The sequence below is a fragment of the Piliocolobus tephrosceles genome, chromosome 21, assembly GCF_002776525.5.
Source record: "Piliocolobus tephrosceles isolate RC106 chromosome 21, ASM277652v3, whole genome shotgun sequence".
NCBI classification, from domain to species: Eukaryota; Metazoa; Chordata; class Mammalia; order Primates; family Cercopithecidae; genus Piliocolobus; species Piliocolobus tephrosceles.
Window position 1 is genome coordinate 27,324,982 of NC_045454.1, and position 21,455 is coordinate 27,346,436.

A 21,455-nucleotide genomic window follows, 5' to 3' on the forward strand; every position below is an offset into this window, starting at 1 on the left:
TTTTTTTTTTTTTTTTTTTTTTTTTTAGAGACAGGGTCTTGCTCTGTTGCCCAGGCTAAAGTGCAGTGATGCGATCACAGCTTACTGCAGCCTTGAATTCAGGCTCAAGTGACCCTCCTGACTCAGCCTCTCAAGAAGCTGGGACTACAGGAAAATGCCACCTCACTCTGCTAAGTTTTAAAAATTTTTTGTGGAGATGGAGTCTCACTATGTTACCCAAGGTGGTCTCAAACTCCTGGCTTCAACTTCCCAAAGTGCTGGGATTACAGTCATGAGCCACCAAGCCCTGCCCTAAGACTTTTCCAAATGACACCTTTTATCACCTTGTCCAGTTTAATTTGTCTGTGGGGCAGAAGCCAGGAACCCGAAGGAGTCCCTTTACCCAGGGACCTGAGACCCGACATCGGAGCTGAAGGAGACCATCAGCAAACTCTCATCCTCCTCAGGGCAGGTTCTCCACGCTCAGGAATTAGAACACCAGGGTGCCTTCTCCACAGAGGTTGGATTCATCACTGCAAAGCTGCTAAGCCAAGGGATGGTTCTCGCAGGCATGTTTCGGGAAGTGTCCTGTGCGGCAGGAAAGGGAAGGAAGCCAGCATCGTGTAGTGTATGACTGAGTAGATAGTGCTGCAGGCAGCTCCTCTACTGGGGCCTCTGGGAGGCAGTGCAGACCCAGCCTTGACTCATCCTATAGAAATGGGAGCTGGGCTACTTATCCAACTTCTCTTCATCATTCTAAAGGCTGTTCCCCGGGCCATTAATTTCTGGTGCTTGTTCTGCACACAACAGAGCAGGTTCCTGGGGGCAGAGCCTGTCCCCAAGCAGAGAGTGCCAGGCCCTTTCTGGCTCTCATGCAAGGAAGCAGTGAATACTGGAGGGACACGGGCAGGGTGTCCCTGAAGCCTCCTACTGTGGGTCCATTGCTAATGTGGCCAGTCCTAGTCATTCTCCTAAATTCTTTCTTAGCTTTACGAGGACCTTACTGTCCTTCGACGTTAATCAAGTGCATTAATCAACAGATGGTTAAATGGGGGAGCAACCCAGCTCCAGACACAGTTGTAGCTTCTCTAACTAGAGCTGTGAACTTGTACTCTACGGGCAGGAGACTGACACAGATGCGGCAGGTGTGGGAAGCATTTTGTGCAGCGAGGGGCGGGGTAGGGTGGGTGGGTGGGAGGGGAGCGGTGGCGGGGATTCCTTTAGCCTGGGTGGTCAGGGAGGGTTTCTCAGAGGAGGTGACCTTGAGCAAGACTTAAAGGGTGAGAATCAACCTGCTATGTAAAGATCTATGAGGAGGATGTGCCAGAAATAGAGAAGAGCAAGGGCCCAGTCTTCAAGGTGAAGATCAAGGAAATGTCTCTGTGGCTGGAGTGCAGGGATTGAGGTTAGCAGAATGGGGATGACATCAGGAAGGAGGGGAGGGGCCAGGTGACTGATAAGGGGCCCTCAATCGTGCCTGCCCCCGTGTCACTGTGGAGCTCTCCACACACGGAGAGAAAGCAGAACTATTCGGAAAGCTCCCTGACTTGCCACCGGGACAGCATGCGTGGTTTAGGGTCCACAGTTCCACACGGGAACTCTCACATGTGTTCGTGTTCATTGAGATCCTCCAGTCTGCGCTAAAGGATATCTGAGAATTAACGATCAACTCCAGTTTCCTGGAAATGAATGGGGAGGGGCAGACTGAAGTTGCCGGGTGTTCCTGGAGGCCTACGGTGGGCCCTGTGCTGAGGTGGTCAGTTCTATTCACAATGCATGCTGGAAAGTGAGGCATCAGGGTCAGTAACAGTGCTCTCTGGGTTTTTTTCTTCCACCACCCCCCCTCCTTTTTTTTGAGATGGAGTCTTGCTCTGTCACCCAGGCTCAAGTATAATTGGCATGATCTTGGCTCACTGCAGCCTCCACCTCCAGGGTTCAAGTGATTCTCCTACCTTGGCCTCCTGAGTAGTTGGGATTACAGGTGCCCACCACCACGCCCAGCTAACTTTTATAGTTTTAGTAGAGATGGGATTTCGCCATGTTGGCCAGGCTGGTCTCGAACTCCTGACCTCAAGTGATCCAACCGCCTCGGCCTCCCAAAGTACCGGGATTACAGGCATGAGCCACTGCACCTGGCCTTCCCTCTGTATTTTTATGCTTAGGTTGGAAGTGCTCTCTGTCTGGGGGGCCACGTGTAAAGATGGGTCAAGGACAAAAGCCGTGATGCTCCCAACAGCGGCCTGGCTGCAGATCAGCTGGGTCTGGAGCTAAATCTTGGTGAATTTGACACACAACCTGATTATTGTCTGGAAAGTTCTGGAGAGGAACTCAGTCACCTCTCCAACCCAGGCAAGTATTTCCTTCGAGTTCTTTGAACCTCAGCACCCTGCTGGAGAGTGACTCCTGCCTGGGTTTAGGTTCTGCAGTTGGCATGCAGGTCAAAGTGTATTGGAGGTGTGCCAGGGCCCAACTGGTGCTGTATGTGCCATTATCCTGGAATAGAAGGGAGGAGCAGGCACTAGAATTTTGAAGACACTTCCCAGGCGAGGGCCATGCACAGCCAGGGTTGACAGGCTCAGGAGCTGGGTGGGGGTCCTGGGAAGAAGGCGAGAATGGGACTGTGATCTCACCAGCCAGGTGCTTCAGGTCGGGTCCCAGAAACACCTGCCAGGTAGGTCACAGAGAAGGAAAACTGAGGTCCCAAGAAGTCGAGAAGAGAGCCAGCCAGGAAGCAGGTGTCAAAGTTAGAGCTGGGCCAGGTGCGGTGGCTCACGCCTGTAATCCCAGCACTTTGGGAGGCCAAAGTGGGTGGATCACTTGGGACCAGGAATTTGAGACCAGCCCGGCCAACCTGGTGAAACCCTCTCTCTACAAAAAATACAAAAATTAGTCACGTGTAGTGGTACATACCTGTAGTCCCAGATACTCTGGAGGCTGAGGCACGAGAATCGCTTGAACCCAGGAGGTGGAGGTTGTGTGAGCCAAGATCACACCACTGCACTCCAACCTGGGTGAAAGAGCAAGACTCTTTGTCTTAAAAAAAAAAAAAAAAAAAAAGTAAATAAAAACTGGAGCTGGCCGGATTGTGGGGCTCATGCCTGAAATCCCAGTGCTTTGGGAGGCCGAGGAAGGAGGATCTTGTGAACCCAGGAGTTCCAGACAACCCAGGGATACCCCCATCTCCACACAAAAAATAAATACACAAAAATAAATTTTAAAAAATTAAAATATTAGTCAGGCTCTGTGGCACGTGCCTATAGTCCCAGGTACTCTGGAGGCTGAATTGGGAGGATCGCTTGAGCCTAGGAATTTGAGGCTACAGTGAACTGAGATGGTGCCGCTGCACTCCAGCCTGGACAACACAGCAAAATCCTATCTTTAAAGTAAGTAAAATAAAATAAAATAAAATAGCTGGAGCTTCTTGTCACCATAGGAGCTGAGAAGTGACTAGATTTGTAGTAATCAAACTCCTGCATGGAGTCTGGGGACGTCATCTCACACCATCCCTCAATGGCAACCCTGGGCTATCAGGGAGGAGGGGCAAGGAGGCCAAGTCCAGGACCTCAGCCCAGCCTACCTGACACAGCTACTCCTGGCTGCCTCCCCGCCCCTCCCACATACCTGCATGGGATGGTTGCCCTCCTTCCTCACTGCGGCCACCCAGGCCAGCCCGTCTTGGCTTCCAGGAGTCGCAGATGCCCAGGACAGGGGCAGCAGCCATACCCTGGGTCTCCCAGTCCTTTGCCTCTGCCTTGGCTGAAAGTCAAGGTTATTTCTGCCCCTCCTACCTTTTCCCAAAAGCCCTCAAGGGCAGGGCCTGTTATGGGCAGGGCAGGGCGAGGGGTTGGAGGACCATTCTGCCCAGGCCATTCATTCCTGATGAGCTCCCAATGCAACCTGTTGTTGCTGTGTTAGGGAGGGTTTCTAGGAAGTCTGGAAGTGTTTCTAGGAGGTGTGTCGAAGTTAAAGCATTCACTTGCTAAATTTAGATGTATTAGGTTCACCTTAATTTGTGTACTCCTGCTTTGGGAAAGAAGAAAAGAAAAGAAAGAGAGAGAAGGAAGGGAATGGGAAGGGGAAGGAGAAGGGGAAGAAAGGAAAGGAAAGGAAAAGAAAGAAAGGAAAGGAAGGGAAGAAGGAAGGAAAGTTGAGAGGGAGGGAAGGAGAAAGGGGAGGGAGGCAAGGAAGGAAAGAAAGAAAAGGAAGAAAAGAAGGGTGCAGTGGCTCACACCTGTTATCCCTGCACTTTGGGAGGCCAAGGCAGGTGGATCACTTGAGGTCAAGAGTTCGAGACCGGCCTGGCCAACATGGTGAAACCCATCTCTACCAAAAAATACAAGAATTAGCTGGGCATGGTGGTGCACACCTGTAATTCCATCTACTTGGGAGACTCAGGCAGGAGAATCACTAGAAGCCAGGAGATGGAGGTTGCAGTAAACAGAGATCACACCACTGCACTGCAGCCTGGGTGACAAAGCAAGACCCCATCTCAAAAAAACAAACAAACAAACAAAAAGAAAAGCTCTCTAAAACTCATTAGGAACAACCACCAAAGACAGCATCTCTCAAGTGAGCTCAGGAAGGTCGCTGAGTGTTTTGAAAATCAGGACTTAGTGAGGCCCAGCGGGGAGAGTGTCTGTGTGAAGTTGCATTTTTCAGAACAAGTTTTCCTGTATAAAAATAACACCAAAAAACGAACCCCAAATGTCAGCGATCAGAGGTTTGGAATTTGGACTACTTCTGCTCCAGAAGGAACTATCTGGAAAGACGGCAGACAGGATCAGCTTCTTTCTGGGGAAGGAGACTGGACTGATGTCAGAATTTCCCAATCTAAAATCAGAACTTCCCCCTGCCCCCGGCTCCAGGCCCTCCTGGCTCCTGGGCGTCACAGAGAGATGGCTCCCGTGGGCAGCCGCCATGGATGGAGCCTTTATTGGGCATCTTGAATTTCGAGCACCAGCCCCACATTTGCAAGCAGAGTCTGCAGGTGACCAAAGTGCAGCTGCGCCTGTGAAGCGCTAACTCCTTATCTACTGGGCGGCAGAAAGAGGCAGAGGGAAGGTGGAGAGCCCTCTACCCTCTCCACCCCTCCAACGCCACCCCTCCCCCAGCCAGCACAAGTGGCTTCAGGAAGGGCCATGTTCTGAAGCGAGGGCTGGGAGCAGGCCACGTGTGAGCATCTGAGGGTGCTATTAGTCCCACGTTTGCGGCCTCCTTGCCTGCCTGGCTGGTCCAAGAGACCAAGCAAGGCCCTTTCTCCCCACCAGCAGGAAACATGCTGCCACCGGAGGGGTGGCAAAGGGTTTAGGGGCAGTTGACAACGTGGTGTGCTATTTCCATAAATGCTGATGAGTTTCTACTAGTTGTTCACACATCATTCAAGAGATATCTTTTGAACGCCAAAAATACACAAAGCCCAGGCAGGGAGGGCAGAGAGCCCATGCTTGGATAACACTGGCAGGAGGCAGTCGCTCCCTTCTTTGACAGAGGCAAGTACTCCAGAGGTGACAGAGGGGCCTCGCACCCAGGCTTCGGGGCAGCCACACAGAGGCTGGGCAGCGGGTGCTTCATTATGGGCCAGGCATTGCCCCAACCTCGACCCTCGCCTGGGGCTAGCCACTGCTCCCACTTCTCAGGTGCAGGAAGTGAGCTTGTGAGAGGTTAAGGGGCTTCCCCAGGCCTTTCGCTACTCAGTGGTAGAGCTGGGATTTGAACCCATAGCACATACCTCACACCTCGCCTCGAGCTAGAACCAGTTACATGTTTGGGGGTCCGAAAGGCCAGCTGTCAGTTGTGAATAATACAGGAACAACAGAGATTGGCTCTTGGAATGAACATGTCACTCCTGGCCGGGCTGGTGGCTCTTGTCTGTAATCCCAGCATTTTGAGAGGCCAAGGCGAGGGGATCACTTGAGGTCAGGAGTTCGAGACCAGATATGGTGAAACCCTGTCTCTACTAAAAATACAAAAATTAGCCAGGCATGGCAGTGCATGCCCGTAATCCCAGCTACTGGGGAGGCTGAGGCAGGAGAATCGTTTGAACCCAAGAAGCGGAGGTTGCAGTGAGCTGAGATGGTGCCACTGCACTCCAGCCTGGGCAACTGTGAAGACAGGGTCTCACTATGTTGCACAGGCTGGTCTGGAACTCCTGGGTTCATCAAGGAATCCTCCTGCCTTGACTTCCCAAAGTGCTGAAATTACAGGCGTGATCTGTAATCAGATTTTTGAGACTCCATCTCAAAATAAACCAAGAGAAAATGTCAGCCTTTTGTTGGATGAAGCCATGCCAGGCTGGTGTCACGTAATTCACTGTGCTTCCCTGCCCATCCCTCACCCACCGCAGACCTGAAATAGGGCATTGCACAGGGACACCTCAACATTCTGCAGATGCACATAATTTTTTTTTTTTTTTTGAGATGGAGTCTTGCTCTGTAGCCTAGGCTGGAGTGCAGTGGCATGATCTCGGCTCACTGCAAGCTCCACTCCCCCGGTGCACGCCATTCTCCTGCCTCAGCCTCCCGAGTAGCTGGGATCACGGGCGCCCGCCACCACGCCTGGCTAATTTTTTTGTATTTTTAATAGACACGGGGTTTCACCATATTAGCCAGGATGGTCTGGATCTCCTGACCTGGTGATCCGCCCACCTCGCCTCCCAAAGTGCTGGGATTACAGGCGTGAACCACCGCGCCTGGCCACGCCATTTCTTATGGGTGAGCGCTGATTAGTCACAGGCCATGCAGCCCAGACCTGTGCAGAATGATGCGGGGCAGATGAGAAACCACAGCCCATTTCTGCCCCTGGGGCTGAATTCCTCCATGGGAAGTCAGGACCAGAAAGCAAAGCAGGAGATGAATATGATCAAGCATTGGATGGAGGCTCCCATTCTCTCATTTCTGTATTTCTCTTAAAGCTCTGTGTTTCAGTCAGAAAAGTTCACCCAAGGTGGGGCAAGGTGGCTCACGTGGTAATCTCAGCGTTTTGGAAGGTCAAGGCAGGAGGATTCCTTGATGAGCCCGGGAGTTCAAGACAAGCCTGTGCAACACAGTGAGACCCTGTCTCTACAAAAAAAACAACAACAACAATCAGCTGAGTATGGTGGCATGCACTTGTATTCCCAGGTACTTGGGAGGCCGAGATGGGCGGATCACTTGAGCTCGGGAGGTTGAGGCTGCAGTGAGCTCAGATCACGCCACTGCACTCCACCCTGGGTGACAGTGTAAGACCTTGTCTTTGACAGGAAAAAAAAAAAAAGAGTCCACCCCAGGTTCCCCGCTGCTGGGCTGGCTTCCCGCTTCCCTTTCCCAGCTCCAGCTCTGACTCTGATCTGTACTTGCAGTTAGGACAGCTCACCCCACCCCACCCACCCATCTCCCACTACTACCCCTCTAGAGGCTGAGCCCCCTGGGAGCAGTATTAGGGCAGGTTCTGCTTGGTTCTCCTCCAGCACTGGGGCCAGGGCGTGGCACACTCACACCCACCCACTCCATCATGCCCTGGGTGTTTCTCTAGGGCCCTCCGTGGGCCGGTCTCTGAGCTGGGTGCAAACATACTTAAGGAGTAAAAGAAATCAGTTTCTGTCGTCTGAGAGCTGACAGTGTAACAGCAGTGAACGCAATAAACGGACACAACAAAATGCTCAGCAATGGCAGATCGTGGTAAGGGTTCTGCGGGAAGGAACGGGACACCCTAGGAGAGAGGAACGGCGGAAACTAAAGCTACATGGCGTGGGGCATCAGGGAGGTCTCTGCTCAGGGTGTGCACGCCCAGGGCCTCACAGGGGCTCGCAGTTGGATGAACACGTTTGAAGGTAATGGAAGGAAAGGTGACAAGAGGGGAGAAAAGGTCCAAAGTGGGGCAAATGGGCTGGGCACAGTGGCTCATGCTGGCCATCTCAGTGCTTTGGGAGGCCGAGGTGGGAGGACTGCTTGAGCCTAACAGTTCAAGACCAGCCTGGACAACATAGAAAGACCCCATTGTCAGGCCTCTGAGCCCAAGCTAAGCCATCATATCCCTAGTGACCACACGCATACATTCAGATGGCCTGAAGCAACTGAAGATCCACAGGAGTGAAAATAGCTTAACTAATGACATTCCACCATTGTGATTTGTTTCTGCCCCACCCTAACTGATCAATGTTCTTTGTAATCTCCCCCACCCTTAAGAAGTTTCTTTGTAATTCTCCCCACCCTTGAGAATATACTTTGTGAGATCCACCGCCTATCCCAAAACCTATAAGAACTAATGATAATCCCACCTCCCTTTGCTGACACCTTTTTCGGACTCAGCCCGCCTGCACATGGTGAAATAAACAGCCATGTTGCTCACAGGAAACCTGTTTGGTGGTCTCTTCACAGGGACACGTGAAACATCCATCTCTACGGAAAATAATTTTTTTTTTTTGAGATGGAGTCTCACTCTGCCGCCCAGGCTGGAGTGCAGTGTCGTGATCTTGGCTCACTGCAACCTCCACCTCCCAGGTTCAAGTGATTCTCATGCCTCAGCCTCCTGAGTAGCTGGGACTACAGGGGTGTAACCACTAAACCCAGCTAATATTTTTGTATTTTTAGTAGAGATGAGGTTTCACCGTGTTGACCAGGCTAGTCTCAAACTTCTGACCTCATGATCCACCTGCCTTAGCATCCCATAGTGTTAGCATTACAGGCATGAGCCGCGGCTCCTAGCCCAGAAAATAATTTTTTTAAAAAAAAGCAAAATGGAATAAAGTGGGGCAAAGGAAAATCCAACTGAAAGAGAGCCTGACATTTGATAATCAAAATCCTTTCCAAAGTTGAAGGACCAAAGCTCCCTATGAAGGTGACCAAGGAGGTCCTGGGACAGTCGGCCAGCCAGCCCCTGAACAAGCAGGTGCACCTGATTCCAAAAGGCAGGAGCAAGTCAGTCCCAGCGGGAAGTACAAGTTCAGCTCCCTGAAGCCTGCTGTGCCATTTATGGGCCATTTCTGCGTGTAAAACAGGAAATTAGGGCATTAAAAATGACGAACGAGCCAAATTAGCCCATCTGTCTCTCACAGAATCCCCTTGGGCTAGAGTAACTGTGACCCTGGCCAGCTCCTGAGAGCTGAGAACCAGGCAGGCTGCAGGTCTCCTATGCCCATGGTGCCCGACTCTGCCTCTCTGGGAGGCTGAGCCCAGAGCAGGACTCTGCAGAGAGCTGCCTCAGCCAGAGAGGTGGTGGGCATGGTGGGGATGAGTGAGATGGCAGGGTCTGAAGCTTTCCCAGGGACATCTCCCGGAGAGAAAAAGAGCAATCTCCTTCCAAAAGGTTCCAGCAGCCCTGCAGCCAGGGGCTCAAACAGTGGCATCAGGACCCAGATTGTCATGAGAGGCTCAGCTGTCCTCGGAGTGGGATTCTTTCTCAGGCAGGCTCTCCCCAATGGTGCGAAAGGTGACCACAGCTTCAGACCCAGCCTCAGCTCAAGGAGAGGGGCTTGTTAAGCAGTTCCCCACCGTATCTTCGGATTCATTCTGATTGGTTCAACTTAGCTCACTGCCCACCCCTGAATCACGTGGACTGAGTAATGGATGGGTCCCCCAAAGAAAAGCAGGGTGCCTTGGACAAAACAAACAAGACAGCCAACTACAGCTGGGATGAGAGACGTGTGAAAGGGGAAAAACAAAACTGCAATGGAAAGGAGAAGTCCCCAAAAGGAAGTGTTAGGGCTCAGAGATGGAGGGGGACCCCGGCAGATCCAGGAGGATGTAATGGGCCTGGCATAGTGGCTCCCGCCTGTAATCCCAGGACTTTGGGAGGTTGAGGCGGAAGGATCACTTGATCCAGGAGTTCGAGACCAGCCTGGGCAACAGTGAGATGGTATCTCTACAAAAAATAAAATAAATATAAATATAGATGTAGCCTGGCGTGGTGGCATATGCCTGTGGTGCCTGCTACTCTGGAGGCTGAGGCAGGAGGATCATTTGAGCCCAGGAGGTCGAGGCCACTCCCTCGGGCTCACTCGAGGCTGATCATAGCTCACTATGATCGCACCACTGCACTGCAGCCTGGGCGACAGAGCGAGACCCTGTCTCAGGAAAAAAAAAAAAAAAAAGAAGAAGAAGAAAAGAAGAAGAGTGTCATGGAAGGAGTGACATTTGGATGGTTATGAAGACTGGGGAGTTCTCATGAGCAGTAACCACTGGGCCATTTTCTACCCTGCACTTTCTCTCTCTTGCAGGTGCCTTTTTCTTAATTACACCCAGAGAGCATAAGAAAGTGGATGCCAGCGATATTTATTTTCTGCTCTGAGCCCAGCACAGGTATCTCACCAGGGGCATCTTTCTTAATGAGGGAAGAAAAATGTCAGGACAGCGATCAGCCACGATGCACCCAGTGGACTTAAAAATAAGCAAAAATAACATGAAAATGTATTTTGCATTAGTTGGCTGTATATATCATCCAACACTATGAGAGCAGGATTTTCTTTGTGCCATAGTGAGATCTGTTACTAGGGGTTTCCCTCACAGTGGACGTGCTTCGTAGAGGGGATATTCATTCTGGGGATTATTTTATTCCATTTAAAACCCAAACAGAAGTTGGAGGCTCAAGCCCATCTGTTCCAGCTGAGGTGCCAACCTCCTCCTGGTGTTTCAGGTCTGTATCCTCCACCCTCATGGTGATGCCTCCTTACCCGCATTTGAGGTTACACCTTTTATGTGTATTTGGGGGCTTCGGGGCAGAGCAGAAGTCCCTGCCACTTAATAATAAAGCAACCTTCTGTGAACTCATATTACCCTCACACGAACCTGTGGGGAGGGATTCTCATCCCCATTGAACAGAAGAGGAGACTGAGGCTTGGACGGGCTTATCCACTGATCCACCGTGCTACACACCCTCCCTATCTGCTCTATCAGGGCCAGAGACTGGCTGGGCACGGTGGCTCACGCCTGTAATCCCAGCCCTTTGGAAGGCTGAGACCAATAGATCGTTTGAAGCCAGAAGTTTGAGACTAGCGTGGCCAACAGGGGAAAACCCCATCTCTACTAAAAATGCAAAAAATATCCAGGCATGGTGGCACAAACTCTAATCCCAGCTACTTGAGAGGCTGGGGCACAAGAATCATTTGAACCCAGGAGGTGGAGGCTGCAGTAACCCAAGATCATACCACTGCACTTCAGCCTGGGTGATAGAGCAAGACTCTGCCTAAAAACAAAAAACAAAACAAAATAACAACAAAAATTAAAAAGAAAAAAAAAAAACAATTAGTGGGTGTGGTGGTGCATGCCTGTAATCCTAGCTATTTAGGAGGCTGAGGTAGGAGGATCACTTGAGCCCAGAAGTTAGAGACTGCAGTGAGCCATGATAGTTCTCACTACCACTGCACACTCCAATCTGGGTGACAGAGCAAGGCTGCCTCAAAAAAAAAAAAAAAAAAAAAAAAAGCCGGGTCCAGTGGCTTGCACCTGTAATCCCAACACTTTGGGAGACAGAGGTGGCTGGATCACTTGAGGTCAGGAGTTTGAGACTACCCTGGCCAACATGGTAAAACCCTATCTCTACTAAAAAATTTAAAAAATAAAAAATAAAAAAAGACAATTAGCCAGGCATGGTGCACGTGGCCCGTGCCTGTAGTCCCAACTACTCCGGAGCCTGAGGTAGGAGGATCAGTTGCTTGAACCCGGGAGGTGGAGGTTGCAGTGAAATTGCACCACTGCACTCTAGCCTGGGTGACAGAGCAAGACTCCATCTCAGAAAAAGAGTCTAGCCCAGAGCCCAAGCAGGGTGGCCCTGGATGCATTCTGCCCAGTGACTGAATGAATGGGTCATGGGTCCCCACCCATGTGTGGACTGAGTGCTCCGGGCACAGGCACCCCAAATCATTTCTGAGGCTGGGTGCACAGTAAGAGCTCTCAATAAGGGCTTGATGCTGGCCAGAGGGACTGCAGAAAGGAGGGGACTAACTCCCCCTCCCTAATTCTAGGCCAAGGCAGAAGGATGAAAAGACTCGGAGGAGGAAGTCCTTGAAGTAATGAAATGAAAATAATCCAGATTGGCTTCACTTAGAGTAGTTCAGAGGAGGAAGAGTAGAGAAACAAATGAAGCCCGTCCCCAGGTCCCCAGGGCTCAGCTGCTCTCCTTCTTCTAGCAACACAACGACGGTGTAGAGTGCTTGCGGGCCCCACTGCCACTGGATCACCTGGGAAAGGTGAATGGTACTTACTTCGCCTCTTCTGCAGCAGAGAAGTGGGGAGGATATATCAAGAGGAAAACAGAGAGGAGAGTCAGTGAGAGACGGCGATGATGAAATATGAGAAAGAAAGAGAAATGGTTCTTAACACAGGAGACACAGAAGGAGGCTGGAGAGGTGGAGCGGGTCCAAGAAAGAGAAAGGAGCTGGCAGTCTCCCCTCTGCCCTGCACACCCCCCTTCACCCTCCTCCACCAGCTCTGTGTACCCCTCCACAGATTCCATCTGTGGATGCCTTGCTCTGCCTTCTAGGCAGGTGGACCTGGGAGGCCCTAGCAGGAGAATGGGGATAGAGGAGAGCACTTGGGGTAGGGGTTCCCTGGGTTCCTCCTCCTTTTTCGGTCACCACTGCTATCAGGGAGTGCTGCCTACACAGCCACCTTGGCCTGCGTCAGAGAATGCCTCCTCCCGCAGCCCTGCAGCCCCAGGGATAGGAATAGCCATCTGCTACTAGACCCAGGGTACCACTCCTCCTCCTGAGGTCCCCCACGCAAACAGTTATTTATTAAACTTCACCTGGATGGCCAGAATGAGCGAGCCACCCGCTTCCCACTGGGTCCTGGATGAAACAGGGGCATTTGGGGCTTTTAACCCCCAGAAGGAGAAGAACCCATGTATGGAGGAGAGAGGCCTGTGCCTCTGATTTGAGAGGCTGTCCTCACTTCGGAGGTCATGGAGCATCCCCTGGAATAGAGCACGGCCTCTTTTGGAAGGCAGCAGCCAGTATAGACTTCTTGGAAGGCCCTGCCCTCTGCTGAGTACCCATGAGTGGCTGTTTGTTTTCTGTTTTTTGTTTTGTTGTTTTTGAGATGGAGTCTCACTCTTTCGCCCAGGCTGGAGTGCCGTGGCAGGATCTCGGCTCACTGCAACCTCTGCCTACGGGGTTCAAGCGATTCCCCTGCCTCAGTCTCCTGAGTATCTGGGATTACAGGCGCCCACCACCACTCCCAGCTAATTGTTGTATTTTTAGTAGAGACGGGGTTTCACCATGTTGCCCAGACTGGTCTGGAACTCCTGACCTCAGGTTATCCACCCACCTCGGTCTCCCAAAGTGTTGGGATTATAAGCGTGCGCCACTGCGCCCAGCTGCGAATGGCTGTTTGATGAGTGAGTCCCAGGCTCAGTTGCAGCTGTCTTCAGAGGACAACCCTTAAGATAAATAAATAAAGCCTCCCCTGACTATGCATGCCCATGTCCAGGCTCTGAACCCTATTTTTAGAATGTAGGACAACTTTCTCCCGGAATAGACAAGACACGCTAATCCAGGAGGGAGGCCTGGAAAGATGAAGACGTCGAGTCCGGATATGAATTAGTTGTGAGTATATTATTTGAAGAAATGTTGAACAGCTAGGCAAATATTTGATACCTTTGAATTGGAGCCGACGTTTTCACAGGCAGAGTGCTGGCAGCTGCCGAGACATCCCCCTTACTGGTGGCATACCTGGCTGTCACACCCCGTGCTGCAGGCCACCTCTGTGGTACACTGAGAAGTAATTAAAGCTGCATGCCTGCTGGAATCCCATACTTGCTGGAATCCCCCGCAGCCATGCACCCAGCCTGGGTCTCCAGGACAGTGCTTGGCATGTGAGTGGATCCAAATCACTTTTTCTTTTTTAAAGAAATATTTATTTTCCTTAAATATGCCATCATCTTATTAAAGGAATGGAGTTTCTGCCTCAGTGGGACTCTGTTTTTTGGAAAGAAAACATGATCCGTGATTTGGACTCTCCATGGGGAGGGGGTTCCCAGGAAAGCCGCGGGCCTTCCCTTGGCTCAGGAAACAGGCCTTGCCTATAAGGCAGGAGGAGATGGGGGAGGACCTCAAGGTTTGGGGGCAGCTATGGGAGTCTCTGCACACTGGAAAAGAATCAACTAACCTCTGGGAGCTTAGAGGGAAAACCCCCGGGAGAACAATGATGCCGGGGGCACGGTCAGCAGGGTGGCCGAGCCATCTGTATACCAGGTACCTCATCTGGGAGTGGGGGCTGGCATTGGCATCCCCAGTTTACAGAGGAGGAAGCAGAAAATCTGTGATGTGGCCAAAACCAGTGATGTCAGAGCTGAGCCAGGGCATGAGGGAGCGAGTCTGGGAAGCGGTTTGCAGAGGACCCCATGGGGTTTACAAAAGCAAAAGCTAATACTCTTCCAGCTCTTGCCTGGGCCTGGGGCTCTACCTGCCTCGCTCAGGCCCCTGTTCCCAGGCTCAGAGGATTCTGGCCCCCCGTGATGATTACCCCTTCCCCCTCCTCCCTCGCACTGAGCCTACAGCCCGTTCTGCAGGGGTCATGCCTTGCTTTTTTTTTTTTTTTTTTTTTTTTTTTCTTTCTTTTTGAGACGGAGTCTCCCTCTGTCACCCAGGCTGGAGTGCAGTGGCGCAATCTCGGCTCACAGCAAGCTCCGCCTCCTGGGTTCACGCCATTCTCCTGCCTCAGTCTCCCGAGTAGCTGGGACTACAGGCACCCGCCACTGCGCCTGGCTAATTTTTTGTATTTTTAGTAGAGACGGGGTTTCACCTTAGTCTCGATCTCCTGACCTTGTGATCCGCCCACCTCAGCCTCCCAAAGTGCTGGGATTACAGGCGTGAGCTACCGTGCCCGGCCTATGCCTTGCTTTTGACGATGAGGGCGATCTGCAGGTGCTCCTGGTGGGAGCCTGGCCCGCCCTCCCCCTTTCCACACCCGCTCCAGCACCCTCACCGAGCCAGCTCCGAGGTTAATTCTCTGCCAGTGTGCAAATACGGCTGCCGCCAAATCGCAGCCTCGTGCCCGCAGCCTCGCGCCTCAGGGGCAAGGCATGATTTCTGAGCTAAGGGAACGTGGGAGTCTTGCGAAGCCTCCACAAGGCACGCACTTCCACGAATCCCACTTTAGAGATGAGAAAAACGGGTTAGAGAGGGACGCACTTCACCCGCTGGGGGCGGAGCCGGCCATCGCGCGCTGGCTCTCGGGAGATGTGGGGCTCAGTTTCTTCTGGGAGACGCCGAGCAACGCCGGAGGCTGCTGGGGACTTCCCTGGAGCACGGCGCGGGCGCCGGGGCGCTGTGTTGGGGTCTGAGCACCAGCCCGGCCCAGTCTCACCGCTCCGCAGCTGCCCCGGCGCCGCCACCAGATGGCAGCAGACGCCTTGCGATCGAGCGGCCGGGAGGGCGCGGGGCCAGGTCGGAGTCGGGTCAGGGGAGCCCAGTCGCCGCGCGACTGGGGCTCAGGGCCGCCTCCTCCCTCCTCTCCCCCGGCCTGCGCCACCCAGGCCTCCAGGAACCCGCCCGAGCCGCACCCCGCCAGCCCTCGGGCCGCCACCTCGCGCTGCTGCAGACGCGCTGATTGGCGTGGGCCGGAGCCGGGTCCCCCAGCCATCGACCCCAGCCAGGAGGGCCCGGAGCGGGCGGGGACCGCGGCTGGGGAGGCCGCGGAGACCCCTCGGACCAGCCCAGTTCACCCCCGCTATGGGAGGGGACGTCACTCACGCGATCCCCGAGGATGCTGGCCTGGAGGGGCGGCAAGAGGGCAGAGCGCGACCCTGCCGGGTGTCCCCACGGCAAGGCCAGCGCTGGGCCCCGCCGAGTTCCACCACGCCCGACGGCGCTCAGAACCCAGCCTGCAGCGCTGGATGCGAGGGGTTTGGGCGAGCATGGGTGTAGGCCCCGTGGGCAAGTCAGGGCGCCTCTGAGCTGGCCCTGGCTGGAGTGTTGTGGGTAGAGGCTGCAGAACGGGGGAGGGTTGCCAGCCTCCCACCTAGGGGAGATGGCCTGTCCGGTCAAGGGCAATGCATTGCACAGGGGCACAAAGATGGACCAGCGGACACTGGGGACTACCACGTGGTGTGGGCGAAGCAAGGGCTGAAAAACCACCCACTGGGTTCCATGCTCACTACCTAGGTGACGGGATCATACATACCCCAGTACCCCAAACCTCACAGTACACCCATGTAACAAACCTGCACGTGTACCTCCCCGAATCCAAATTCAAAGTGGAAAATATTATTACTACTTTAAAGAGCAATTCAGGATGGGCGCAGAACGGGATGGAGGTTCGAGTGGGGGTCGGGGGCCATGACCCGGGAGCTGGAATCTTCTGTGTCAGGGGACGGGTGCCGAGAGTTGAGGGTGCCTAGGGACCTCTAGCGGGACCCTGCACTCCACAGATCGGGATACTACCGCCGGGAGCAGCGGCGGGCACCCGGGCGTCAAGGCGGAGGTGGAGGCAAGCACTGGGAAAGTGAGGGAGGCGGCTCCATCATAGCCTTCAAGGAGCTAAAAATAAAGTGCCTTGCGGTGGACACTGTACAGCCCACTAAAAAGAATGACCTCCTTGGGCCGTGCCATAAAAAGCCCACCTGGCCGTGCACTCCCGCCCGCAGCCCCGACGCTCTCCGCTGCCCCTTGGCCTGGAGCCAGGCTGCCTGTGGGCTGGAGGGCCGAGCTGCCGCCTCAGGCTCATCAGCGAAGCCACCCGTGGGCGGGGAGCTGGGGCTGCCTACTGTATGCCTACGCTTGGGCGCCTACTTCATGCACATTGCAGTTCCACGCATTTATCCACAAGTCCTTAGGGTAAAAACAATGAAATAAAACAACATACAATGAAGGGAAGTAAAACAATAAAAAATTAAAAGACAGTGTTGTGGTGTGGAATGAAACCTCAAGTTCCATTCGTGGCTGTCATTCCTCTCTGGGCTGGGTCACGGGGATTTTTTTTTTTTTTTTTTTTTTTTTGAGACAAGGTCTGGCTCTGTCACCCAGGCGGGAAGTGCAGTGGTGTGATCTCAGCTCCCTGCAACCTCCACCTCCCGGGTTCAAGAGATTCTCATGCCTCAGCCTCCTGAGTAGTAGATGGGATTACAGGCCTGCACCACTATGCCCAGCTAATTTTTATATCATGCCTGGCAAATTTTTTTCTTTTTTTTTTTTTAAGACAGAGTCACTCTGTTGCCCAGGCTGGAGTGCAGTGGCGCGATCTCGGCTCACTGCAACCTCCGCCTCCCAGGTTCAAGCTTAATTTTTATATTTTTAGTACAGACAGGATTTCACCATGTTGGCCAGGCTGGTCTCGAACTTCTGGCCACATGCAATGCGCCCGCCTCCGCCTCTCAAAGTGCTGGGATTACAGGCATGAGCTACCGTGCCTGGCCGGATCCTTCATTAAACGGGAATATGAATGCGCACTCAAAGGGTTGCTGCAGCATTTATAAGGAAGGAAACAAGGGGCCGGGTGTGGACTAAGACCTACTAGCTTTTTCTCAGGGTCTCAGGCCCAGGGCTTCATTGCCTTTATTTTATTTTATCTTATATTTTCTCACTTTGTTCTTTACTTTGTATTGTGTTTCATTGTTTTTGCTCTTTCTTTTCCTAAGAACCTGATCCTAATGCTGACCTGAGCCCTGCACATTCCTGCTCTCTGATATGTAAGCCTTGAACACACTGTGGGCAAGTAGTTGGGGGCGGAGGGGGCCTCTCTATCGGAGCTTCCAATCTGCCCCTTGCCCCAGAAAGAACCCTCCCTGCTCACAAGGCTGGCTCCACTTCCTGGGCCTCCTTGACCTTAATAAACAAAGGCCTCCTCCAAGCTGATAACAAAAAGGCAAACAACCCCACGGAAAAATGGGCCAAGATAGGACCAGGCAATTCACTAAAGAGGAGCTCCAGACGTCCTACAAGCATGTGCAAAGACCCTGGGCCTCTGGAAGTGTCAGGAACATGCCTGCCAGAACAGCACCTGTGACTATGACAACAATTCCAAAGAGCACTAGCATTTAAGGTGGATGAGGCTGTGGAGAAGCGGACACCTATCCTGGTCACTGCTGGTGGGAGGACAAATCGTTACATGTGTTGCAAAGTAATTATAATTTTTATTACAATTAAAAATGTCTGTGAGGCCAAGCACGGTGTCTCACATCTGTAATTCCAGCACTTTGGGAGGCCCAGGTGGGTGGATCACCTGAGGTCAGGAGTTCAAGACCACCTTGGCCAACATGGTGAAACTCCATCTCTACTAAAAATACAAAAATTAGCTGGGCGTGGTGGCAGGTGCCTGTAATCCCAGCTACTGGGGAGGTTGAGGCAGGAGAATGGCTTAACCCCGGGAGGCGGAGATTGCAGTGAGCAGAGATGGCGCCACTGTACTCCAGACTGAGTGACAGAGTGAGACTCTGTCTCAAAAAAAAAAAAAAAATCCTTAATTCCTTTTTTGATCCACATGTTAAGAAACAGTTGAGGCTGGGCACAGTGGCTCAAGCTTGTAATCCCAGCACTTTGGGAGGCTGAGAAGGGCGGATCACCAGGTCAGGACGAGACCATCCTGACTAACACAGTGAAACTCCGTTTCTACTAAAAATACAAAAAATTAGCTGGGCGTCGTGGCGGCGCCTGTAGTCCCAGCTACTCGGGAGGCTGAGGCAAGGGAATTGCTTGATCCCAGGAGGTGGAGGTTGCAGTGAGTCGGGATTGTGCTACTGCACTCCAGCCTGGGTGACAGAGTGAGACTCTGTCTCAAAAAAAAAAAAAGAGAAAAAAAAAAAGATTGAATTTCCAAGTAAGTATTACAGGTTTGTTTTCCTCAATGATTCTTGAGGGGAGCAGGCGGGGGCGGTGGGGTTGGATTTTTTTTTTTTTTTTTTTTTGATATGGAGTCTCGCTCTGTCACCCAGGCTGGAGAGCAATAATAGCGAGATCTCGGCTCACTGCAAGCTCCGCCTCCTGGGTTCACGCCATTCTCCTCAGCCTCCCGAGTAGCTGGGACTACAGGTGCCCACCACCATGTCTGGCTAATTTTTTTGTATTTTTAGTAGAGACGGGGTTTCACCATGTTAGGGATTTTTTTTCAATTGTTGCTTTCTGTTTTCACTAGGATATGATCAGAGAAGATAACAGGTAACAGGTAGAATTTTTTGTTTGTTTCTTTGTTCGTTTGTTTGGTCTTGAGCCCCTGAGATCCTTCTGCCTTGGTCATCCGAAGTACTACCATTATAGGTGTGAGCCACCACGCCTGGCCTTCTACATCTTAATCTACAGAAATCTACCACTTTCTGAAAGAGATACAAGTCATCATCCTTATCCAAAATTAATTGTATTAGAGGAAAAAGAAAAAATGCTTTAGCATGAATCCACTTGGGGGAGGGCAAAATTTCACACATAATGTTATACAGAGACATGAAACCAAGTAGTACAAAAAAGACATTTACTTTATCCAATATTGACTGAAATTTAGCTTCTAATTGCAACAAAAAGGCAATTATAAGACAAAGTCATTTTTAAGACAAATATAAATCCAGTGTACTCTCCCACAGGTATGTTGTACTTGAATAAAAACTTTGCTTAAAAATAATAAATCTAATGTTGACTTTTTGAAAGTATAATTTTTCTAATAAAATTGTGTGATATCATGACAAGACACCCTTCACTTCACATCTGACTTCTGCAATACTACTATGTTTTTGCAAAAGGTAATTGATGGCTTCAACTATCGTCCTAAGGGCCTCTCTTAATCCTTTGCTATTTGTATCAGTCAGGGTTGCATTTGACAGAAACCCAATTTAGCAGCTTTAACAAACTAGGAGCTTATTTTTCTTATATGACAAAAAATCCAAGGACAAACAGACGGGCTGGTGCCATTGCTCACGAAAAGCATCATGGATGCAGCTCCGTTGGCCCCCGCTTCACTCTCCTGAAGGTTTCCTGTTTGCTTTCTCAAGGTAGCGGCTGCATCTCTAGGAGTCTCATCCACGTTCCAATTCATAGGGGGCATGACTCAAGGCAAAAAGGTTTGAGCCAACTTAGTCTGCCCCTTATTTATCGGGAAAGCAATAACTTGCACAGAAGCCCCACTAGTAGAAGTTTCCATGTTGCATTGGCCAAAACACCATCACATGTCTATCGCTAGCTACAGAGGAGTCTGAGAGGAGAGAATTTTTAACTGAGTACATTACCACTCTAGGCAAAATTGGGCTCGTATCAGTGAAAAGAGAACAAATATTGGGTAACAGTTGACAACTTCTGTCACAATAATCAAACCATTTTTACTTTTATTTATGTACTGAGACAAACTCTCGCTATGTTGCCAACACTCGTCTTGAACTCCTGGCCTCAAGCAATCCTCCCACCTTGGCCTTTCAAAGTGTTGGGATTACAGGTATGAGCCACCAGCACCTCACCCAATATTACTCTTTCATAAAATCCTACTTTTTTTTCTTTTTCAAAATGTGTAGCTTCACTTTGTATTTGACTTGGATTATATTGTATTATGGTCTGTTTCTACAATTATTGAGAGGCTGACCCTCAGAAATGTCGATGCATTTGTCCAGGATAAATGCTAACAGTGAACTGGGAGGAATGTCTGAGTGAATAATACTTTTATAAATTTCAATTTGTTAGTAACTGAATTCAAGCCATGACTTAACTACGAATCATAATCATAGCTGTGAAAATGTGGGCAAATTACTCAACCTTCCTGTGCCTCTATTTCCTCATTTGCAAAATGGGAATGGTTTCTCAGTTGTCTAGTTCAGCAAAATAAACCAGTTAAAAAATTTTAAACAAAAACCATTTTGTTTTCTCACAATTCTGTGGCTTGGCAGTTTGGTGTGGGCTCAACTGGATGGCTCTTCTGCTGATCTTGCCCTGGGTTACTAATGCAGCTATAGTTATCCAGCAACTCAGCTGGGTCTAGATGTTCTAAGATGCCTCACCCACATGTCTGGTGATGGGTGTTTGGACACAGGTCTTTAGCAGCCCAGCCCGGGCTTCTTCACACGATGGTGGAAGTGTTCCAAGAGAATAAGAGTGGAAGCTGTGCAGTCTCTTGAGGCCTAACTCCAAAGTAAAAAAGAAGTAATTTCCACAGCATCCCATTGTCAAAGCAAGTTGCAAAGCTAGACCGGATTCATGGATGTAAAAATAGATTCTTTTTGGGAGGCTGAGGGGGCTGGATTGCCTGAGTTCAGGAGTTTGAGACCAGCTTGTGTAACATGGCAAAACCCTGTCTCTTCCAAAAATACAAAAAATTAGCCAGGCTTGGTGGCTCGCACCTGTATTCCCAGCTACTTGAGACGCTAAAGCGGGAGGACCACTTGAGCCAGGGAGGAGGAAGTTGCAGTGAGTCAAGATTGAGCCACTGCACTTCAACCTGGGTGACAAAATGAGACCCCATCTCAAAAAAATTAAAAATAGGCCGGATGCAGTGGTTCACACCATAGCACTTTGGGAGGCTGAGGCAAGTGGATCACCTGAGATCAGGAGTTGGAGACCAGCCTGATCAACATGGCAAAACCCCATCTCTACTAAAAAT